At 49.9% G+C, this 23,729-nt stretch overlaps 1 long non-coding RNA gene across 2 annotated transcripts in view; it reads right to left on the bottom strand.

The window, feature by feature from the left end:
* Positions 1 to 1,532: 1,532 nt before the first annotated feature.
* Positions 1,533 to 23,729, bottom strand: part of LOC132833958 (uncharacterized) — an 84,193-nt gene continuing 61,996 nt past the window's right edge. The window contains exons 4-6 of one of the 2 annotated variants that reach the window (XR_009647126.1): positions 14,905 to 15,041; positions 11,082 to 11,210; positions 1,533 to 1,661 (exon numbers count right to left, since the gene is read on the bottom strand). This is a non-coding gene — a long non-coding RNA (uncharacterized LOC132833958). Of the gene's footprint in view, positions 1,662 to 11,081; positions 11,211 to 14,904; positions 15,358 to 23,729 lie in introns of both variants that reach the window. The other variant, XR_009647125.1, reaches the window with a different exon arrangement.

Raw genomic sequence — 23,729 nt, forward strand, 5'->3', positions numbered from 1 at the left:
AGGGTGGTTTGAGTGTGGAATGAACTTCCTGAGAAAGGGGTTGATGTGGGTACAATTACAACACTTTAAAGATATTTGGATAAACAGGTGAATAGGGAAGGGTTGGAGTGATATGGGCCAGCAACAGGCAGCTGGGAAGAGTTGAGTTTTAGATGATGGTGGGTATCAGCTGAAGGGTCAGTTTCCATGCTGTATGGCTCTATGACAAGAATATGGTTTTATCCCATTATTGAAGAAAGGATCAGGGCTGGGTCCACTAATGTGCATCATCTACATAAATGATTTGGTTGAAAATATAGAAGTGATTGTGCGTAAGTTTGTTGATGATCAAATTAATGGTGTAGTGGGCAGTAAATACGGTTATCAAAGGGGGTCTTGACCAACTGGGCCAGTGGACCAGGCAATGAAAGATGGAGTTTAATTCAGGTGTTGGATTTTATTAAGACAAACCATAGAGGACTGATACAGTTAATGGAAGGGCTCTGGCCAGGGTTGTCGAATAGAGAGAAAGAGAGAGAGAGAGAGAGAGAGAGAGAGAGAGAGAGAGAGAGAGAGACCAGGGGGTGCAAGTTTCATTGTTCTTCAGAAGTGGCATACCGGATGGACAGGGTGGGAAAAGCGACATTTGGCAAATTTGCCGTCATTGACAGATGAATCCTCGGGGTGGCCCTAAGAATGGTGAATAGCCAAGGGTAGGTGAGTCCAAAACTCGAGGATATAAACGGGACGTGAGAGAGCAAGGATTTGAAGGGGGAGCTGACGGGGAACATTACCCACAGAGGATGGTGCATAGATGGAACAGACTGCCTCAGGCACATGGGAGAAACAAGAACAATTACAGCATGGAACAGATATTTGGAAGGTACATTGAGAGGAGAAGGTTTGAAGAGATAAGGGCCAAATGCAGGCAAATGAGACTCATTCAGTTTAGGTAACATGGGCAGCATTGAGGAGTAGGACCACAGGTTCTGTTTCCGTACTGTATCACTCTGTATCCAGTTAAAGAGGATTACAGTACCAAAATAAGGCATGTTGTGGACACTGAAGCAAGTTACAGCGATAGGGATGGTAGTCTGGAATGCAGTACATCTCAAATATGTGGAGGGACTATCGGGAAGGGAGGAGGTTACAGGGACAACTACTGTTATAGGAGTTAAAAATGACTGAAGACACTGGTGCACAAGCCATGCCACAGATACAGTGTTGCAGAGTAGTGAGTCTTAATACAGTGTTGGAGGGAGACCACAGAACAGAAAGATCCCAGGGAGCATTCACAACCTCTCGTGGGAGGCCTGCTTTCCCCTCTGTTGTCCTGATGCTCACTAAGACAGCACAGGCCTGGACTGATAACTCTGAACTCCCGATGCTGTCTCAGTACAACATAAGTTAAAGTAGATGTGGTGATTGAGCATGGAGTGTGTCTATACTGTGCTCCCCATCCAGGACTGTATCTACATCATGTATTGTTAGCCGATGTTTGCAGCCCTCCCATTGCTCCCTGCTCTGTGCACTGTGAGTGATCTTACCTCACTGCAGGATTTATTGAAGGCTCCAGATCTCCCTGCCCTTTGTCTCTCTGGCTGACCAACCATCTTCAATGAGTTGATGGATGAGACACACAGCAGTTGGGAAGTCTATTGAGTCAGGAACTTCCTGAGTACCTACAGGAGACAGAGAAATAGACAGAATGGAAAATTAGACTGATTCAGTGAGGGTTACACAAGGAGAATGGAAATGAACCCCACAGATATCTGGAAAATCCCAAGCTCCATCCCTGGCCTGTGCTGTTGCGTCTCTCTGGAGTGGAGAATTCTGTTAGCTCAGGATCTGGAGTAGCTGCAAGAGCGAGAGACACTGACAGAGGCAGCAATTAGACCCACACAGTGAGGGATACCACATGGAGAGAGACTAAGTGATATCACCGGAGTGCTGGAAGACTTCAGGATCACACAATCATGTTGGAAGAATGGGTTTAGCTTCATGTATCAGTGCTCAGGGATGAGCAATCAGTGAGCAGGTGAAGTGATGGCCTAGTAACATTATTGTTAGCGCATTTGTACAAAACCTCAGCCAGTGCTCAGGGGAGGCAGGTTTGAATCCCATCATAAGATATGGTGGAATTTAAAATCAATAATTTTAAAAATAGCAATTAACAATCCATAAACAAATATGAAACCATTGCTGATGTACAAAAATTACAATCCCTTAGATTAGACTTTGTACAGTGTGGAAACAGGCCTTTCGACCCAACCAGTCCACACCATCCCTCCAAAGAGTAACCCACTCAGACCCTTCTCTCTCGACCAAATGCACCTAACATTATGGGCAATTTAGCATGGCTAATTCGCCTGACCTGCACGGCTTTGGACACAGGGAGACACAGACACAGGGAGAATGTGAAAACTCCACACAGTTGCCTGGGGCTGGAATCGAACCTGGGACCCTGCTGCTGTGAGGCAGGAGTGCTAATTACTGAGCCACCGTGGCGTGCATTTCGCCTTTCGACAACGAGATCTGATCATCCTCACTTGGTCTACACGACATACCCACAGCAAAGTGTTTGCCTCTCAATTACCCTCTGAAATGGCCGAGCAAGCTACTCAGCTCATGGGCAGGTAGGGATAGGTAATAAAGGCTGGTCAGTCAGAGACACCCACATCCCCTACCTGATTTATAAAAAAAATCTAATAGAATGGTCCCACTGGAACCGTGGTGGGCCCAGTGACCAGGGTCCTGGCCGATCATGTCAGTAGGTTTATGGACAGGGCTTTAAACTGACAGAGAGGATGCTGGGACAGGATCCAGATGAAAGGAATTTTCCAAATCCGAAGAGAAAAGGTGAAGCATCGGAACAACATGGGAATGTGACTGAAGGCAAGCAGGAAGGAACAGGAAGGGACAGCGATTAACTAAAACTGTACATCAGTGAATAGGTTTGTGACAGGAAATTGTGGGAAAGAATAAATTATTTCATTTTTGAATGGACGAAGTCTTATCAATAAGGCAGATGGATTAGTGACACTGAGATAAAAAAAAAGGTTTAGACACCAGAGAGATATGGTTACAGGGTGAACAAAAGGTGGACATAAATATTCAATGGATCACAACCTTGCGGAAACTCAGGCAAAATGGACAACACTAACAGTAATGGGTAAGAAAGGCATTACAGAGAAAGCATTTGGTCTCAGATCATGAAGTAGAGTCAGTCTGAATGTAAATTCTGGCTACTACTTGCCGAGGACACATGCAGCAGAACAGTTTTAGCCACTGAACAGCATTCCATTGTTCATCACTGCATTACACAGGAACTCATTGGAATTTTTTAACAAACACATTGTGATAATTTTGGGAAACTACAATATTCCCATAATCTGGGACAGTCACACTGACAACAGTGATATTGGAAGAGGAGTTCAGAGAATTAGTTTTCACTGTTTCTTTGAATAACAAATTGTGCAACTGGCGAGGGACATAGCTATCTCAGAGCGACCGTTGTGTGATGAAACTTCGTGAATGAGTAATGTCACCTGGAGAGATGCTCTGCGAAATTGTGATAAAGTGCAGTTTAAAGAAATATAAAAGTTTTAAAGTGAATCACAGAAAGGACAAGCTAAAACTAGAAACAAAAATAACCAATGACATGAGTTTGAGAGGAGAACTGACCAAGGTAAATAGGCTAAACAGACTGAAATATGTGCCTGTAAATGAGCATTGGAAACCATTTAAAGGAGCAGTGTAAAACACTCAACAAAAGGACATTCCATTGAAACAGACAAATCCTCAGCAAGAAATCCCCATCGGTCCCTCACTCAAGTAAAAAGGATCATATTAGATTATCGGGCTTAGAGGATCACCAAAAAGTACTTAAAATCCTGAAGTGAGAGGATGTTTTAGGAGTAAGTTTTAAAGGGATTGCAAAGGGTCTGCTCGCAGGAGGAGGTCAGATGGAAGAGGGAATAATTGTCAAGGTTTTATGTCACAACAGGAACCGGGAGAGCTGAAGGTGCTGAGAGTGTTACAGAGAGTGGTCAGGGTCTGAACGGTGTTACAAAGCCAGTACAGATTGCTGCAGGTGGGAGGGGTTTGCAGAGGGAGGGAGGGACATATGTATTTTTATTTATTCATTCATGGGATGTGGGTTTCACTGCCTGGACCAGCATTCTTAGCCCCACTGCTAATTACCCAGAGTATAGCACAGAGTCAGCCATATTGCTGTGGGTCTGGTGTCCCGTGAAGGCCAGACCAGGTTAGAATGTCAGATGTTCTTCACTAAAGGATGTAAGTGAACCAGATGAGTACTTCCTACTGGTCAAAAATGCTTTTATGTACAGCCACAACATGACATCCCAACACCTCCTCTTATCGCTCTGCTCAAAGAAGGTAACCATCCCAAACGCCTGCTTCACCAACCTGTCTACCTGTGACACCACTTACAAAGAGCTATCTACCTGCATCCCTGGGTCTCTGACTGACAACACCACCCAGGGCCCGAACAGTAACTGTACAAGTCCCACCCTGGTTTGTTTCACCAAAATGGAACACTTCACATTTATCTAATTAAACTCCATCTGCTATTCTTCAGCCCACTATCCCAGCAGTACTGTTCATCCTGTTGTATCATGGATAAATTTCTTCACTGTCCACTTTACCAACAATTTCAGTGTCACTCAAAAAATGTACTTACCACAAAACCAATATTCCCATCCAAACCATTTACCCAAATGACAAACAACAGGGGACCCACTACACCGCTGGTCACATGCCTCCAGTCAGAAACACAACATGTCTCCCATCACCCTCTGTCTCCCACCATCAAGCCCAATTTTGTATCCAGTTGACTAGCTCCTCCTGAATGCCATATCCTTTTACATTGATCTGAGCTTATTACCCATTTACCAGACGGATCGTAGAACACAGAACAGTACAGCACAAGACCTTTCGGCCATGATGTCATGCCCATCTTTTACCCGACTGTAAGATCAAACTAACTGACATACCCTTCATTTTGCTACCATCCATGTGCCTATCCAAGAGTCTGTTAAAATATCCCGTTCTACCCACCCACCACTCTCTGTGTAAAGAACCTACATCTGAAATCTCCTCTTACACATCCTCCAATCACCTTACAATTATGCCCCCTGGTACCATGTATGCCATGGGATAAAGAGGTCTCTCACTGTTCACGCTCTCTTTGCCTCACACCACCTTGTTCACTTCTACCAAATCACACCACACCCTTCTTCACTCCAATGAGAAAAGCCTTAGCTCCCTCGACCTTTCTTCATAAGACATGCCCTCCAGTACAGGCAGCATCCTGGTAAATCTCCTCTTTACCCTCTCTAAAGCTTCCAAGTCCTTCCTGTAATGAAGGGATCAAAACTGAACACAATATTCTAATTGGGATCTAAACAGGGCTGTATAGAGCTGCAGCATAACCTCATAGCTTTAAAATTCAATCCCCCAGCTAATGAAAGCCAATACAACATATTCTTTCTTAACAACACTATCAACTTGGGTGGCAAATTTGATGGATCTCTGGTCATGAAATCCAAGATTCATCTGTTGCTCCACACTATCCAGTATTCTGCCTTTATCTCTGTATTCTGCATTCAAGTCTCACCTTCCAAAATGCATCTCTTCACACTTTTCCAGATTTGACTTTATCTGCCACTTCTCAGCCCAGCTCTTCATCCTGTCAATGTCCCATTGCAACCTCCAGAAGACATCCACACTATTCACCACTCCACCAACCTTCATGTCATTGGGAAACTTACTAACCCACTCTTCCACTCACACATCCAAGTCATTCATAAAATCACCAAAAGCAGAGGTCCTGTAACCTCTCCGTGCAGAAAACCAGTGGTCACCGAGCTCCAGGCTGAATGCATCACCCTCTGTCTTCTATGGGCCAGGAATTCTGTATCCAGACAGACAGGTTTCCATGTATCCCATGTTCTGTGCTTTCTCAATGAGCCATAAATGCATTTTGTCACATTCTCAAAGGATTCAATAAGATTTCTGAGTCATGACCTGTCCCTTACAAAGCCATGATGACTTTCTCTAATCAAACTATGGTTTTCCAAGTAATCATAAATCCTGTATCTCAGAGTCTCCAATAATCTGCACATCACAGACAGAAGACTGACAGGTCTGTGATTCCCAGGATTATCTCTATTCCCTTTCTTGAACAACGCACGGCTGATTCACCTAACCTGCTCATCTTTGGGCTGTGGGTGGAAACAGGAGCACCTAATGGAAATCCACACAGACATGGTGAGAATGAGCAAACTCCACACATACAGTCGCCACGGCCTGGAATTGTAATCACGTCCCTGGTGCTGTGAGGCAGCAGTGCTAACCACTGAGTCATCGTGCTGCCCCATGTAACTCTCTAGAGCCCTGCTTCTGATCTTTGGTTCCTCAACCTTAAGTCAGCTTCCTTCTTCCTCTTGACTAGATGAACTTGGAACCTTGTTAAATGCTTTGCTGAAGTCCATGTAGACAACGCTGACTGCTCTGCCTTCATCTATGTCTTGGCCACCTCCTCGAAGAGTCAATCCGGTTTGGGAAACACGGTTTTCCACTCACAAAGCCATGCTGAATATCTCTAATCAGCCCTTGCCTTTCCAAATATATGTAGCTCCATTCTCTCAGAATCTCCTCCAACAACTTACCCAGCACTGGCTCACTGGGCTGTGATTTCCTGGCTTTTCCCTGCAGACCTAAAGTGATGGAATAGCATTAGCCGCCCTCCACTCTTCCGGTAACTCATTGTGTCTGTTGATAATATAACTATCTCTGTTAGGGACACTGCAATCTCTTCCCTAGCTTCCCATGAATATTCAAGGATAGACCTAATGAGCTACTGAGGATTAATTAACCTTTATTTGTTTTAAGATTCCAGCACTTTTTCTTCTCTGTTGAGGATTCTTTCCAAGACATCACTATTTATTTAACCAAGTTCCCGAGCTTCCATGTCTTTCTCCACAGTAACTCCTGACAACACTATTTTGTCTAATATCTCACCCACCTCCTGATAGTTAAGGTGCCCGATTTTCTACCAAGTTACTCTTTAGCCCTTATTGAAACTTGTGTAAAGGCTTCTGAAAATTCAAATAAATCGTATCCTCAGTACAACTACCCCTACTCCCGTATCTATTCTGCCATTTATACTCACACCAATAAAATACAATCCTACAGGCTCAAAGCAACATTCTCTTTTTATTAAATGTGTTTCTAAGGGCCCAGTTATTGTTTATTGACATATCCTTTCAAACATATTTTAGCTCCCGACCTACTATCAGGCCAACACGGTTTGGTTTCAGACTGGCAGTAGAAAGGGTTATGGCAGTTCGTGTTTAACAATCTGAAAAAGGGAGCTTACAGGTTCAACAGGTAATAGAGGCTTTGAGTTGAGAACAGAAGTGAGTCAAACAGTCAGGGCAGGCAGGGACAAGGTAGGACTAATAAATTAAACTGCATTTATTTCAATGCAAGGGGCCTAACAGGGAAGGCAGATGAACGCAGGACATGGTCAGGAACATGGGACTGGGATCTCATAGCAATTACAGAAACATGACTCAGGGATGGGCAGGACTGGCAGCTTAATGTTCCAGGATACAAATGCAACAGTAGGGATAGAAAGGAAGGCAAGAGAGAAGGGGGAATGGCATTTTTGATAAGGGGTAGCATTACAGCTGTGCTGAGGGAGGATATTACCAGAAATACATCCAGGGAAGTTATTTGCGTGGAACTGAGAAATACGAAAGGGTTGATTGCCTTATTGGAATTGTATTATAGACCCCCCAATAGCCAGAGGGAAATTGAGAAACAAACTTGTAAGGCGATCTCAGCTATCTGTAAGAATAATAGGGTAGTTACAGTAGGGGATTTTAACTTTCCAAACATTGACTGGGACTACCATAGTGTTAAAGGTTTAGATGGAGAGGAATTTCTTACGTGTGTACAAGACAATTTTCTGATTCAGTATGTGGATGTACCTACTAGAGAAGGTGCAAAACTTGACCTACTCTTAGGAAATAAGGCAGGATAGGTGACTGAGATGTCAGTGGGGGAGTACTTTGGGGCCGGCGATCATAATTCTAATTGTTTTAAAATAATGATGGAAAAGGATAGACCAGATCTAAAAGTTGATGTTCTAAATTGGAGAAAGGCCAATTTTGACGGTATTAGGCAAGGACGTTTGAAAGCTGATTGGAGGCAGATGTTCGCAGCTAAAGGGACGGCTGGAAAATGGGAAGCCTTCAGAAATGAGATAACAAGAGTCCAGAGAAAGTATATTCCTGTCAGGGTGAAACGGAAGGCTGGTACTTACAGGGATTTCTGGATGACTAAAGAATTGAGCGTTTGGTTCAGAAAAGGAAGGAAGCATATGTCAGTTATAGACAGGATAGATTAAGTGAATCCTTAGAAGAGTATAAAGGAAGTAGGAGTATACTTAAGAAGGAAATCAGGAGGGCAAAATGCATATATGAGATAGGTCTGACAAATAGAAATAAGGAGAATGCAAAGAGTTTTTACAAATATATTAAGGAAAAAAGGATAACTAGGGAGAGAATAGGGCCCCACAAAGATCAGCAAGGTGGCCCTTGTGTGGAGCCGCAGAAAATGGGGGAGATATTAAATGAATATTTTGCACCAGTATTTACTATGGAAAAGGATATGGAAGATATAGACTGTAGGAAAATACATGGTGACATCTTGCAAAATGTCCAGATTACAGAGAGGCAAGTGCTGGATGTCTTCAAACGGTTAAAGGAGAATAAACCCCCAGGAACTGACCAGGTGTCCCCGAGAACTCTGTGGGAAACTAGAGAAGTGATTGCTGGGCCTCTTGCTGAGATATTTGTACCATCGATAGTCACAGGTGAGGTGTCAGAAGACTAGAGGTTGGCAAACGTGGTGCCACTGTTTAAGAAGGGTGGTAAAGACAAGCCAGGGAACTATAGACCGGTGAGCCTGAACTCAGTGGTGGGCAAGTTGTTGGAGGGAATCCTGACGGACAAGATGCACATGTATTTGGAAAGGCAAGGACTGATTAGGAATAGTCGACATGGCTTTGTGCGTGGGAAATCATGTCTCATAAACTTGATTGAGTTTTTTGAAGAAGTAACAAAGAATATTGAGGAGGGAAGAGTGATAGATGTGATCCATATGGACTGCAGTGAGGCATTCGACAAGGTTCCCTATGGGAGACTGATTAGCAAGGTTAGAACTCATGGAATACAGGGAGAACTAGCCATTTGGATACAGAACTGGCTCAAAGGTAGAAGACAGATGGTGGTGATGGAGGGTTGTTTTTCAGACTGGAGGCCTTTGATCAGAGCAGTGCCACAAGGATCAGTGCTGGGCCCTCTACTGTTTGTAATTTATATAAATGATTTAGATACAAACATAAGAGGTACAGTTAGTAAGTTTACACATGACACCAAAATTGGAGGTGTAGTGGACAGCGAAGAGGGTTACAACAGGATCTGAACCAGATGGGACAATGGGCTAACTGGCAGATGGAGTTTCATTCAGATAAATGCGATGTGCTGCATTTTGGGAAAGCAAGTTTTAGCAGGACTTATCCACGTAATGGTAAGGTCCTAGGGAGTGTTGCTGACCAAAGAGACGTTGGAGTGCAGGTTCATAGCTCTTTGAAAGTAGAGTCGCAGGTAGATAGGATAGTGAAGGTGGCATTTGGTATGCTTTCCTTTATTGCTCAGAGTATTCAGTACAGGAGATGGAAGGTCATGTTGCGGCTGTACAGAACATTGGTTAGGGCACTGTTGGAATATTTTGTGCAATTCCGGTCTCCTTCCTATCGGAAGAATTGTTGTGAATCTTGAAATGGTTCAGAAAAGATTTACAAGGATGTTGCCAGGGTTGGGGGATTTGAGCTACAGGGAGTGGCTGAACAGGCTGGGGTGGTTTTCCCAGGAGCTTCGGAGACTGAGGGGTGACCATACAGAGGTTTACAAAATTATGAGGGGCATGGATAGGATAGGATAAATAGACAAAGTCTTTTCCATGGGGTCAGTGAGACAAGAAATCGAAGGCATAGGTTTAGGGTGAGAGGGGAAAGATATAAAAGAGACCTAAGGGGCAGCTTTTTCATGCAGAGGGTGGTACGTGTATGGAACGAGCTGCCAAAGGATGTGGTGGAGGATGGTACAATATCAACATTTAAGAGGCATTTGGATGGGCATATGAATAGGAAAGGTTTGGAGGAATATGGGCCGGGTGCTGGCAGGTGGGACTAGATTGGGTTGGGATATCTGATTGGCATGGACGAGTTGGACCGAAGGGTCTGTTTCCGTGCTGTACATCTCTATGACTCTGTCACTCAGAGGTTATAGAAATAAACTGCGTGGTCGAGTCTGGAGGAGATTAAAGGTATAAAGGTTTATAGTTACTGAAGGAAATTACATCAATCGGGACCAGCAGAGTTTACAGAGACTGAGTGTGTTTTAGAGACAGGAAGAGTTTATAGTCATCATTAGAAATGCAGAGACTAATTTATGAGAGAAGCAGGGCCACTCTGCTTTGTGCCCAGAGACAAGGAGGAGTCTAATAGCTGGAGGAGGTTACTAAGGTACAGAGCTTTTTTGTTGTCGTGACGGGAAGGTTACAGAGATCATGAAGGTAGTAGGAGTTCAAAAAAGTCACAAAGACAGGGAGGTTTTTCAGGTCTGGAAAGGACTATACTGACAGGGATGGCTTCAGGAACTGAACAGTTATTTTTCTTCAGTTAAGGAGAGATGTGACAGAACCCGGGATTAAAGGCAAAGGCAGAGACTTGGAGAGTTGTACTGGTTGGATGAGCTTTCAGCGATAAGCAGGTTTGTAGGGGCTGACAGAGATAGGGGAAGTGGTATCTATGAAACAGACAGTGGGAAACTGACAGACATAGGGAGGGTTGTGTGGAACAGATGAATTTACAGACAAGATAGTGATAATGAAGCCTGAGATTTTTTTCATGTTCCTTGCCCAGCATTGTTCCTACATCATGCCCTCAGGGACTGGATAAAAGCCCATGAACTCCTCCCTGTGCTGTTTACTGTGAGTGATCTTACCGGCTGCAGGATTTACTGAAGGCTCCAGATCTCCCTCTCCATCTCTCTCTGGCTGACCAACTGCCTTCAATGTGGTGATGGACGAGACAGGAATTGGGAATTGTGCTGAGTCAGGGACATCAGGAATACCTACAGGAGACAGAGAAATAGACAGAATGGGAAATTAGACTAATGCAATGAAGTCCCACAATGAACATAGAGAATGGCACTGAGTCCCACAGAGATATGGAAATTCCCAGTCTCCATCCATGGCCTGTGCAGTTGCTTCCCTCTGGAGTGGGGAATGCTGTTGGCTCAGGATCTGGAGTAACTGCAAGAGCGAGAGACACTGACAGAGGCAGCAAATAGACCCACACAGTGAGGGATATCACATGGAGAGAGACTGAGTGATATCAGCAGTGTGCTGGAAGGTGTCAGGATCACACAATGGTATCATTAGAAGTGGTTCTGACCAGTGAGCACTCAGGGAGGACTGAGCTATTTCATTGGGATAGGCTCCTCTGGTACCAGGATTATGCAGTGTGCTATAAATGGACACAGACGAGGAGGGGGACAGGTCTCAGGTGAATGGAAATTCCCAAGACCAAAGAGAAAGGTTGAAATATTGGAACACCATGGAGATGTGGATGAAGACCAACAGAAAGAAACAGTAAGGGACTGAGTTTAATTAAAATACGACATTGTCAAATAGATTTGTGACAGGAAATTATTGGTTAAAATAAAGTAAATGCCATTTCCGCCCCTCACAATTCCTCATACACCACAAGTGACATCACTTCCGTCCCTCACATCATCGCTGATGTCACACACTCAGTGACTTCCGCGCCCCCCCCCCCCACTGCCAGTGTTTGCCACCACTTCTGTCCCCACCGACACCACTCACCTGCATTCTGCTGACACCCCGCCAGGTCCCACCGTCACCATCCCCGCTCCCAGAACCCTGAGGGGAACACCACCCCTGCTCATGACTCCATCCCCATCCCCCCTAACACCACACCCACACCAGTTACAGGCACCGTCGCCGCCCCCAGCTCCACACCTACGCCTGGTCCCAGCTCCCACTCCTGCCGAGTTTTCACCATTCCCCCTGACCTCCCCCTCACTGAGGACGAATGATCAGTCCTCAGCAAAGGCCTGACCTTTATCCCCCTCCGTCCAAACATCAATTAATTTATACACACCGTGACGTCAAACACTTCTCCCACCGCCTCCGCCTCAAAGTTTATTTTGACAATGAACACTCCCACCTATTTTCTGAGAACCCCTTTTCCGGCCTCCAATACACTCCATCCACCTGGACACCCTGAGCTGGCCTATTACCTGCCTTCGATCTCTTCATTTCCAACTTCCACCGACACATTAACCGCCTCAACCTATCTACCCCCTCCCCCACTCCAACCTCTCACCCTCACAACGCCCAGCCCTCCACTCCCTCTGCTCCAATCCCAACCTCACCATCAAACCAGCAGATAAAGGGGGTGCAGAGGTAGTCTGGTGCACTGACCTCTACACCGCTGAAACCATGATGTCGACTCAAACATACCTCCCCCTACCACCCCCTCTACCATAAACCACCTCCCATCATCAAACCGTCATCTCCAGAGCATACAGAACCTCATCACCTCAGGAGGAGATCTCCCACCCACAGCTTCCAACCTCATTGTCTGGGATCCCCCACCGCCCGGTTCTACCTCCTGCCCACGATCCACAAGCCTGACCACCCTGGCCGACCCATTGTCTCAGCATGCTCCTGCCCCACTGAACTCATGTCTTCCTACCTCGACATTGTCCTAACCCCCAGTCCAGGAACTGTCCACATACGTTCGAGAAACTACCCACACCCTCCACTCCTCCAAGACTTCCGTTTCCTTGGCCCCAACGCCTCATTTTCACAATGGATATCTAATCCCTCTACACCTCCATCCACCATGACCAGGACCTCCAAGCCCTCCGTTTCTTCCTCTCCCGACGTCCACAACAGTACCCTTCCACCGACACTCTCATTCGTTTGGCTGAACTTGTCCTCACCCTTAACAATGTTTCGTTCAAATCCTCCCACTTCCTCCAGACCAAAGGGGTAGCAATGGGCACCCGCATGGGCCCCAGCTATGCCTGTCTCGTTGTTGGCTACGTAGAACAGTCCATCTTCCGTAGTTACAATGGCACCACTCCCAACGTCTTCCTCTGCAACATTGATGACTGCATTGGCACCACCTCGTGCTCCCTCGAGGAGTTTGAGCAATTCATCAACTTCACCAACACATTCCACCCTGACCTTAAATTTACCGGGACCATCTCCAATACCTCCCTCCCCTTCCTGGCCCTCTCCATCCCCTTATGACAACTGACTTGACACCGAAATGTTTTACAAACCTACCCACTCCCACAGATGTCTAGATTACATATCTTCCTATTCTACCGCCTGCAAAATTCCCAACCTCTATTCCCAAATACTCCGCCTCCGCCGTACCTGCTTCCAGGTGGGCCACTTCCACCACAGAACACACCAAATAGCCTCCTTCTTTAGGGATCGGAATTTCCCTTCCCACGTGGTAAAAGATGCCCTCCAACGCATCTCGTCCACATCCCGCACCTCATCTTTCAAACCCCACCCCTCCAACAGTAACAAGGACAGAACGCCCCGGTGCTCACCTTCCACCCTACCGACCTTCACAAAAACCAAATCCTCTGCCGCCATTTCCGCCACCTCCAAACGGACCCCACCACCAGGAATATATTTCCCTCCCCACCCCTCTCCACTTTCCGCAAATACCATTCCCTCCGTGACTACCTGGTTAGTTCCATGCTGCCCAAAAACCCACCCTCCCTTCCTGGCACCTTCGCCTGCCACCGCAGGAACTGTAAAACATGCGCCCACACTTCCTCCCTCACCTCTATCCAAGGCCCCAAAGGAGTCTTCCACATCCATCAAAGTTTTACCTGCACATCCGCCAATATCATTTATTGTGTCCGTTGCTCCCGATGCGGTCTCCTCTACATTGGGGAGACTGGACACATCCTAGCAGAGCGCTTTAGGGAACATCTCTGGTACACCCATTCCAATCAACCCCACCGCCCTGTGACCCAACATTTCAACTCGCCCTCCCACTCTGCCAAGGACATGCAGGCGCTGGGCTTCCTCCACCACCACTTCCTCACCACCCGACGCCTGGAGGAAGAACGCCTCACCTTCCACCTCGGAACACTTCAACCCCAGGGCATCAATGTGGATTTCACCAGTTTCCTCATTTCCCCATCCCCCATCTCACCCCACCTCCAGCCTTCCAGCTCAGCACCGCCCTCATGACCTGTCTATTGGCTTATCTCCCTTCCCACCTATTCACTCCATCCTCATCTCTGACCTATCACCCCCATCCCCAACCACATTCACCCATTGTACTCATTTCTACCTTCCCCCATCCTCCACTCTGACCTACCACCTTCTTCTGCACCCCATTCACCTATTGTTGCCCCCTCTCATTTATCTCCCCACTCTGCAGGCACCCTGCCTGTGTTCCTGATGAAGGGCTTTTCAAATACATTTCAAATATGTGGAGGGACTATCAGGAAGGGAGGAGGTTACAGCGATAGGATCTGTTACAGGAATTAAAAATTATTGAAGACACTGGACCACAAGACATGCCATAGATACAGTATTGCAGAGTAGTGAGTTTTAATATAGAACTTACATTGGGGCGGTGATTGAGCCTGGGGTGTGTGTGTACTGTGCTCCCCTCCAGCATTGTATCTAAGTCATGTTGTGTTAACAGATGTTTGGAGCCCTCTCATTGTTCTTTGCTCTGTGCACTGTGGGGGGCCTTACCTCACTACAGGATTTATTGAAGGCTCCAGATCTCCCTGCCCTTTGTCTCTCTCTGGCAGACCAACTGCGTTCAATGTGGTGATGGACGATCCACCTCGCAGATGGGAAGGCTATTGAGTCAGGACTTTCCTGAGTAACTACAGGAGACAGAGAAATAGACAGAATGGGAAATGAAACAGATGCAGTGAGGGTTACACACGGAGAATGGCACTGAGTCCCACAGAGATCTGTAAAATGGAGCGATATTAAGTAATAGTCCCAGATTGCTGGAAGATGTCAGGATCACACAGTCATGTTGGAAGAATAGGTTTAGCTTCATGATGCCCTGGTATCAGTGCTCAGGGATGAGCAACCCAGTGAGCAGGTGAAGTGATGGCCTCGTGGTATTATTGCTAGAGAATGTTTCCAAAACCTCAGCTAATGTTCAGGGGAGGCAGGATTGAATCCCGCCATCTGAAAATGAGACATTTGAAATCAATAATTTTAAAAATAATTTTGAACAATCCACAATTAAGTATGAAACCATTACTGAAGAACAACAAATCCAAACACTCGTCCTTTAGAGAAGGACATCTGCCCATCCTCACATGGTCTGCACGACGTACCCACAGCAAAGAGTTTCCCTCTCAATTACCCTCTGAAATGGCCGAGCAAGTTACTCAGTTCAAGGGCTTCTAGGGCTAGGCAGGAAAGGCTGGTCAGTCAGAGACTCACACATCCCAGACCTGATTTTAAAAAAAAATCTATTAGGATGGTCCCCCTGGAACTGTGCTGGGACCTGTGTCCTGGCCAGTCATGTCGGTAGGTTATTGGACAGGGCATTAAACTGACAGAGAGGATGCAGGTGAATGGAGCTTTCCAAATCCAAAGGGAAAAGGTGAAGCAATGGAACAGTATGGGAATGTGGCTGAAGACAAGCAGAAAGGAACAGGATGGGACAGAGTTTTACTAAAATTGTACATCAGCAAATAGATTTGTGACAGAAAATTGTGGAAGAGAGGATTATTATGTTTTTTTTTGAATGGACAACGTTGCTGCAATAAGGTCGATGGATTTGTGACACAGAGATAAAAGAGATTTAGACACCAAGGAGACATGGATACAGGGTGAACAAAAATACTCAGTGGTTCGTAATCTGGTGAAAACTCAGGCAAAATGGGCAACGTTAACAATAATGGATAACAAAGACATTACAGAGAAAGAATTTGGCCACAGATCATGAAGTAGTGTCAGTCTGAATGTAAATTCTGGCTACTACTTGCCAAGGACACAAGCAGCAGTACAGTTTTAGCCACTGAACAGCATTTCGTTGCTCATCTCTGCATTAAACAGGAACTCATTGGAATTTTTTTAACAAAGGCATTGTGATAATTTTGGAAATCTTCAATATTTGTATAATCTGGGACAATCACACGGTCAATATTGACATTGGAAGAGGAGTACGGTTATTTTGTTTTCAGTGTTTCTTTGAAAAACACATTGTGCAACTGTTAAGGGACATAATTGTCGCACAGCGACAGTGTAATGAAACTTAGTGAATGAGTAATGTCACCTGCAGTGATCCTTCGGGAAATTGTGATTAAGTGCAGTTTAAATAAATATAAAGTTTTAAAGTGAATCACAAAAAGGACAAGCTACAACTAGGAATAAAAATAGCCAATGACATGAGTTTGAGAGGAGAACTGACCGAGGTAAACAGGCTAAACAGACTGAAATATGTGCCTGTAAATGAACAGTGGAAAACATTTGAAGGGACAATGCAAAACACTCAACAAAAGGACATTCAATTGAAACAGTAAAAACCTCAGCAAGAAATTCCCACTGATTCCTCACTCAGGACAAAAGGGATCATACTGGATTATGAGGCTGAGAAGCTCACCAAAAAGTACTTAAAATCCTGAAGTGAGAGGGTGCTTTAGAAGTAAATGTTAAATGGATTGCAAAGGGTCTGCTAGCAGGAGGAGGGCTGTGGGAAGGGGAACTATGGTCAGGGTGGAAAGGAACAGGGAGAGGTGAAGGTGCTGGAGATGGTGAGAGTGTTACAGAGAGTGGTCAGGGTGTTACAAAGCCAGTACGGATTGCTGCAGCTGGAGGGGTTTGCCGAGGTAGGGAGGGACATAGGTATTTTTATATATTCATTCATGGGGTGTGGGTGTCACTGCCTGGAACAACATTCTTTGACCCCACTGCTAATTACCCAGAGGGGAGCTCAGAGTCAGCCATATTGCTGTGGGTCTGGAGTCACATGTTAGCCAGACCAGATTAGAATGTCAGATGTCCTTCCCTAAAGGAGGTCAGTGAACCTGATGAGTTCTTCCCACTGATCAACAACGCTTTTATAGTGGCCTGACCAATGTCTTGTACAGATACAACATGATGTCCCAACTCCTACTCTCAATGCTCTGCCCAATGAAGGAAACCATCCCAAACGCCTGCTTCACCAGCCTGTCTACCTGTGACACCACATTCAAAGAACTGTGTACTTGGGTCACTGGATCTCTGACTGAAAACACCACCCAGGGCCCGAACATTAACTGTACAAGTCCCGCCCTGGTTTGTTTCACCAAAATGGAACGCTTCACGTTTACCTAATTAAACTCCATCTGCTATTCTTCAGCCCACTATCCCAGCAGTACTGTTCATCCAGGGATACACACACACACACACACACACACACACACACACACACACAGCGAGGAAGGGACACGGACACACACAGCGAAGGGGGGAACATGCATCCGCACACACACACACACACAGACACAGCGAGGGAAAGGACACTCACACACAGTGAGGGGAGGACATGCACACACATACACACACACACACACACACACAGCGAGGGACACACACACGAGGGAGGGACACACACACAGCGAGGGACACACACACACACACACACACACACACACACAGCGCGGGAGGGACACGCACACACACACAGCGAGGGAGGGACATGCGCGCACACAGCGAGGGAGGGACACACACACACACACACAGCGAGGGAGGGACACGCACAAACACAGCGAGGGAGGGGGACACACACAGCGAGGGAGGGACACACACACACACACACACAGCGAGGTGGGGGACACACACAAACACGGCAAGGGAGGGATACACACACACACAGCGTGGGAGGGGGGACACAAACAGCGTGGGAGGGGGACATGCACACAGTGAGGGGGGACACGCACACAGCGAGGGAGGGGACACACACACAGCGAGAGGGACACACACACACACACACACACACACACACACAGCAAGGGGGGACACACACAGCGAGGGACACACACACACACAGCGAGGGAGGGGGTCACTCACACAGCGAGGGGGGGACACGTACACAGCGGGGGTGGACACGCACACAGCGGGGGGGACACGCACACACAGCGAGGGAGGGGACGCGCACACACAGCGAGGGGGAGAGACACGCACACACAGCGAGGGGGAGAGACATGCACACACAGCGAGGGTGGGGGGACACACAGCGAGCGTGTGGGACACACACACACAGAGCGAGGGAGGGGACACGCACACACAAACATACACAGTGAGGGAGGGACACGCAGAGATACACAGCGAGGGAGGGACAGACACAGCGAGGGGGACACACACACAGCGAGGGAGGGGGACACGCACACAGCGAGGGGGGAAAACGTACACAGCGAGGGTGGGGACGTGCACACAGCGAGGGAGGGGGTGCGCACACAGCAAGGGAAGGGGACACGCATACACACAGTGAGGGAGGGACACGCGCGCGCACGCATACACACACACACACACACACACACACACACACAGAGCGAGGGAGGGACGCACACACACACACAACGAGGGAGGGGAACACACACACAGCGAGGGAAGGCGGCGCACACACACACACAGTGAGGGACGGACACGCACACATACACAGCGAGGGAGGGACACGCACAGATACACAGCGAGGGAGGGACAGACACAGCGAGGGGGACACACACACAGCGAGGGAGGGGGACACGCACACAGCGAGGGGGGAAAACGTACACAGCGAGGGTGGGGACGTGCACACAGCGAGGGAGGGGGTGCGCACACAGCAAGGGAGGGGGACACGCACACACACAGTGAGGGATGGACACGCGCGCGCACGCATATACACACACACACACACACACACATCGAGGGAGGGACACACACACACAACGAGGGAGGGGAACACACACACAGCGAGGGAAGGGGGCGCACACACACACACAGTGAGGGACGGACACGCACACATACACAGCGAGGGAGGTACACGCACACACACAGCGAGGGAGGGGGACACGCACACACACAGCGAGGGAGAGGGACACGCACACAATGGGGGGGACATGCACACATACAGCAGGGGGTGACACACACAGCAAGGGGGGGACACACAGCGAAGGTGGGCGACACACACAGCGAGGGGGGACACACACAGCGAGGTAGGGACACACACACACACACACACACATCGAGGGAGGGGGACGCGCACACAGCGAGGGAGGGGGACACATGCACACACACACACACACACACACACACGCACAGTGAGGGAGCGGGACACACACAGAGCGAGGGGGGGAACACACACACACACAGTGATGGACGGACACGCACACGTACACAGTGAGGGAGGGACACGCACACACACAGCGAGGGAGGGACATGCGTGCGCACACAATGAGGGAGGGGGACACGCACACACAGCACGGGGGGGGACACACAGCGAGGGGGGACACACACAGCGAGGTAAGGGGACACACACAGCGAGGTAGGGGGACACACACAGCGAGGTAGGGGGACACACACACACAGCGAGTGGGAGACAAACACAGCGAGGGAGGGACATACACAAACACAGTGAGGGAGGGACACGCACAAACACAGCAAGGTAGGGGACACACACAAACGCACAGCGAGGGAGGGACACGCGCACACACAGCGAGGGAGGTGGACACACACAGCGAGGTAGGGGGACACACACACACAGCGAGGGAGGGACACGCACAAACACAGCGAGGGAGGGACACGCACAAACACAGCAAGCTGAGGGACACGCACAAACACAGCAAGGTAGGGGACACACACAAACACACAGCGAGGGAGGTACACGCGCACACAAAGCGAGGGAGGGGGACACACACACACAGAGGGAGGGGGACACACACACACAGAGGGAGGGGGACAGACACAAACAAACACACACAGCGAGGGAGGGACACGCACACACACAGCGAGGGAGGGACACACACTCACAGCGAGGGAGGGGGACAGACACAAACACAGCGAGGGAGGGGGACACACACAAACACCGCGAGGGAGGGGGAAACACTCAAACACCGCGAGGGAGGGACACACACACACACAGCGAGGGAGGGCACACACACATGCACTCACAGCGAGGGAGGGGGTACACACACACACACACAGCGAGGGAGGGGGAACACACACACACAGCGAGGGGGGGACACACACACAGAGCGAGGGAGGGACACGCACAAACACAGCGAGGGAGGGACACGCACAAACACAGCAAGGTAGGGGACACACACAAACACACAGCGAGGGAGGGACACGCGCACACACAGCGAGGGAGGGGGACACACACACACAGAGGGAGGGACACACACACACACAGAGGGAAGGGGACAGACACAAACAAACACACACAGCGAGGGAGGGACACGCACACACACAGCGAGGGAGGGACACACACTCACAGCGAGGGAGGGGGACAGACACAAACACAGCGAGGGAGGGGGACACACACAAACACCGCGAGGGAGGGACACACACACACACACAGCGAGGGAGGGACACGCACACACAGCGAGGGAGGGACACACACACATACACAGCGAGGGAGGGGAACACACACAGCGAGGGAGGGACATGCACACACAGCGGGGGAGGGACATGCACACACAGCGGGGGAGGGGGACACGCACACAGAGCGAGGTAGGGGGGACACACACAGCAAGGGGGTGGGACACACACACAGCGAGGGAGGGACACACACACACAGCGAGGGAGGCACACGTGCACACACAGCCAGGGAGGGACACGCACACACACAGTGAGGGAGGGACACGCACACATACACAGCGAGGGAGGGACAGACACAGCGAGGAGGGGGACACTCACACAGCGTGGGAGGGGGACACACACACAGCGATGGAGGGGGATACTCACGCACACAGCGAGGGAGGGGGACACACACACACACACAGCGAGAGAGGGGGAACACACACACAGCCAGGGAGGGGGAACACACATACACAGCGAGGGGGGGACACACACACAGAGCGAGGGAGGGACACACACACACACGCGCGCGCGCACACACTCACACACACAGCGAGGAAGGGACACACACACACACACACACCGAGCGGGTGGGACACACACAGCGAGGGGGTGGGACACACACACAGCGAGGGAGGGACACGCATATGGACACAGCGAAGGAGGGGACACACACACGCACAGCGAGGGAGGGACACGGACACGCACGCACAGCGAGGGAGGGGGCACACACGCACACACACATACACAGCGAGGGAGGGACACACACACAGCGAGGGAGGGACACACACACGCACACACACAGAGCGAGGAAGGGACTCACACACACAGCGAGAGGGTGGGACACAAACATCGAGGGGTTGGGACACACACACAGCGAGGGAGGGACACGCACACACACACACACACACACATCGAGGGGGAAACACACACACACAGCGAGGGAGGGGACACACACAGCGTGGTAGGGGACACACACACACACACAGCGAGTGAGGGGGGACACACACAGAGCGAGGGAGGGACATGCGCGCACACACACAGCGAGGGAGGGGGACACACACAAACAAACACACACAGCGAGGTAGGGACACGCACACACACAGCGAGGGAGGGACACACACACACAGCGAGGGAGGGACACACACACACAGCGAGGGAGGGGGACAGACACAAACACAGCGAGGGAGGGGGACACACACAAACACCGCGAGGGAGGGGGGACACACACACACAGCGAGGGAGGGACACACACAGCGAGGCAGGGACACACACACATACACAGCGAGGGAGGGCACACACACAGCGAGGGAGGGACTTGCACACACAGCGGGGGAGGGACATGCACACACATCGGGGGAGGGGGACACGCACACAGAGCGAGGGAGGGGGAACACACATGCACACACAGCGAGGGAGGGGGAACACACACACACACAGCGAGGGAGGGGGAACACACACACACAGCGAGGGGGGACACATACACAGAGCGAGGGAGGGACACGCACAAACACAGCAAGGTAGGGGACACACACAAACACACAGCGAGGGAGGGACACGCGCACACACAGCGAGGGAGGGGACACACACACACAGAGGGAGGGGGACACACACACACAGAGGGAGGGGAACAGACACAAACAAACACACACAGCGAGGGAGGGACACGCACACACACAGCGAGGGAGGGACACACACTCACAGCGAGGGAGGGGGACAGACACAAACACAGCGAGGGAGGGGGACACACACAAACACCGCGAGGGAGGGACACACACACACACAGCGAGGGAGGGACACACACAGCGAGGGAGGGACACGCACACACAGCGAGGGAGGGACACACACACATACACAGCGAGGGAGGGGAACACACACAGCGAGGGAGGGACATGCACACACAGCGGGGGAGGGACATGCACACACAGCGGGGGAGGGGGACACGCACACAGAGCGAGGGAGGGGGACACTCACAGCAAGGGGGTGGGACACACACACTGCGAGGGAGGGATACACACACACAGCGAGGGAGGCACACGTGCACACACAGCTAGGGATGGACACGCACACACACAGTGAGGGAGGGACACGCACACATACACAGCGAGGGAGGGACAGACACAGCGAGGAGGGGGACACTCACACAGCGAGGGAGGGGGACACACACACAGCGATGGAGGGGTATACTCACGCACACAGCGAGGGAGGGGGACACACACACACACAGCGAGGGAGGGGGAAAACACATACACAGCGAGGGGGACACACACACACACAGAGCGAGGGAGGGACTCACACACACACACGCGCGCGCGCACACACACACACACACACAGCGAGGGGGTGGGACACACACACAGCGAGGGAGGTACACGCACACGGACACAGCGAAGGAGGGGACACACACACGCACAGCGAGGGAGGGACACGGACATGCACACACAGCGAGGGAGGGGGCACATACGCACACACACATACACAGCGAGGAAGGGGGACACACACACAGCGAGGGAGGGACACACACACACACACACACACACACACACACACGCACACACACAGCGAGCGGGTGGGACACAAACAGCGAGGGGGTGGGACACACACACAGCGAGGGAGGGACACGCACACACAAACACACAGCGAGGGGGAAACACACACACACAGCGAGGGAGGGGACACACACAGCGAGGGAGGGGACACACACACACTCAGCGAGGGAGGGGACACGCACACACACAGCGAAGGAGGGACACACACACACAGCGAAGGAGAGACACACACACACACACACACGCACAGCGAGGGAGGGACGCGGACACGCACACACAGCGAGGGAGGGGGCACACACACACACAGCGAGGGATGGGGACACACACACAGCGAGTGAGGGGGACACACACACACACACAGCGAGGGAGGGACACGGACACGCACACACAGCAAGGGAGGGAGCACACACACACACACACATACACAGCGAGGGATGGGGACACACACACAGAGCGAGCGGG

Source organism: Hemiscyllium ocellatum, chromosome 38 (genome assembly GCF_020745735.1).
Source record: "Hemiscyllium ocellatum isolate sHemOce1 chromosome 38, sHemOce1.pat.X.cur, whole genome shotgun sequence".
Lineage (NCBI taxonomy): Eukaryota > Metazoa > Chordata > Chondrichthyes > Orectolobiformes > Hemiscylliidae > Hemiscyllium > Hemiscyllium ocellatum.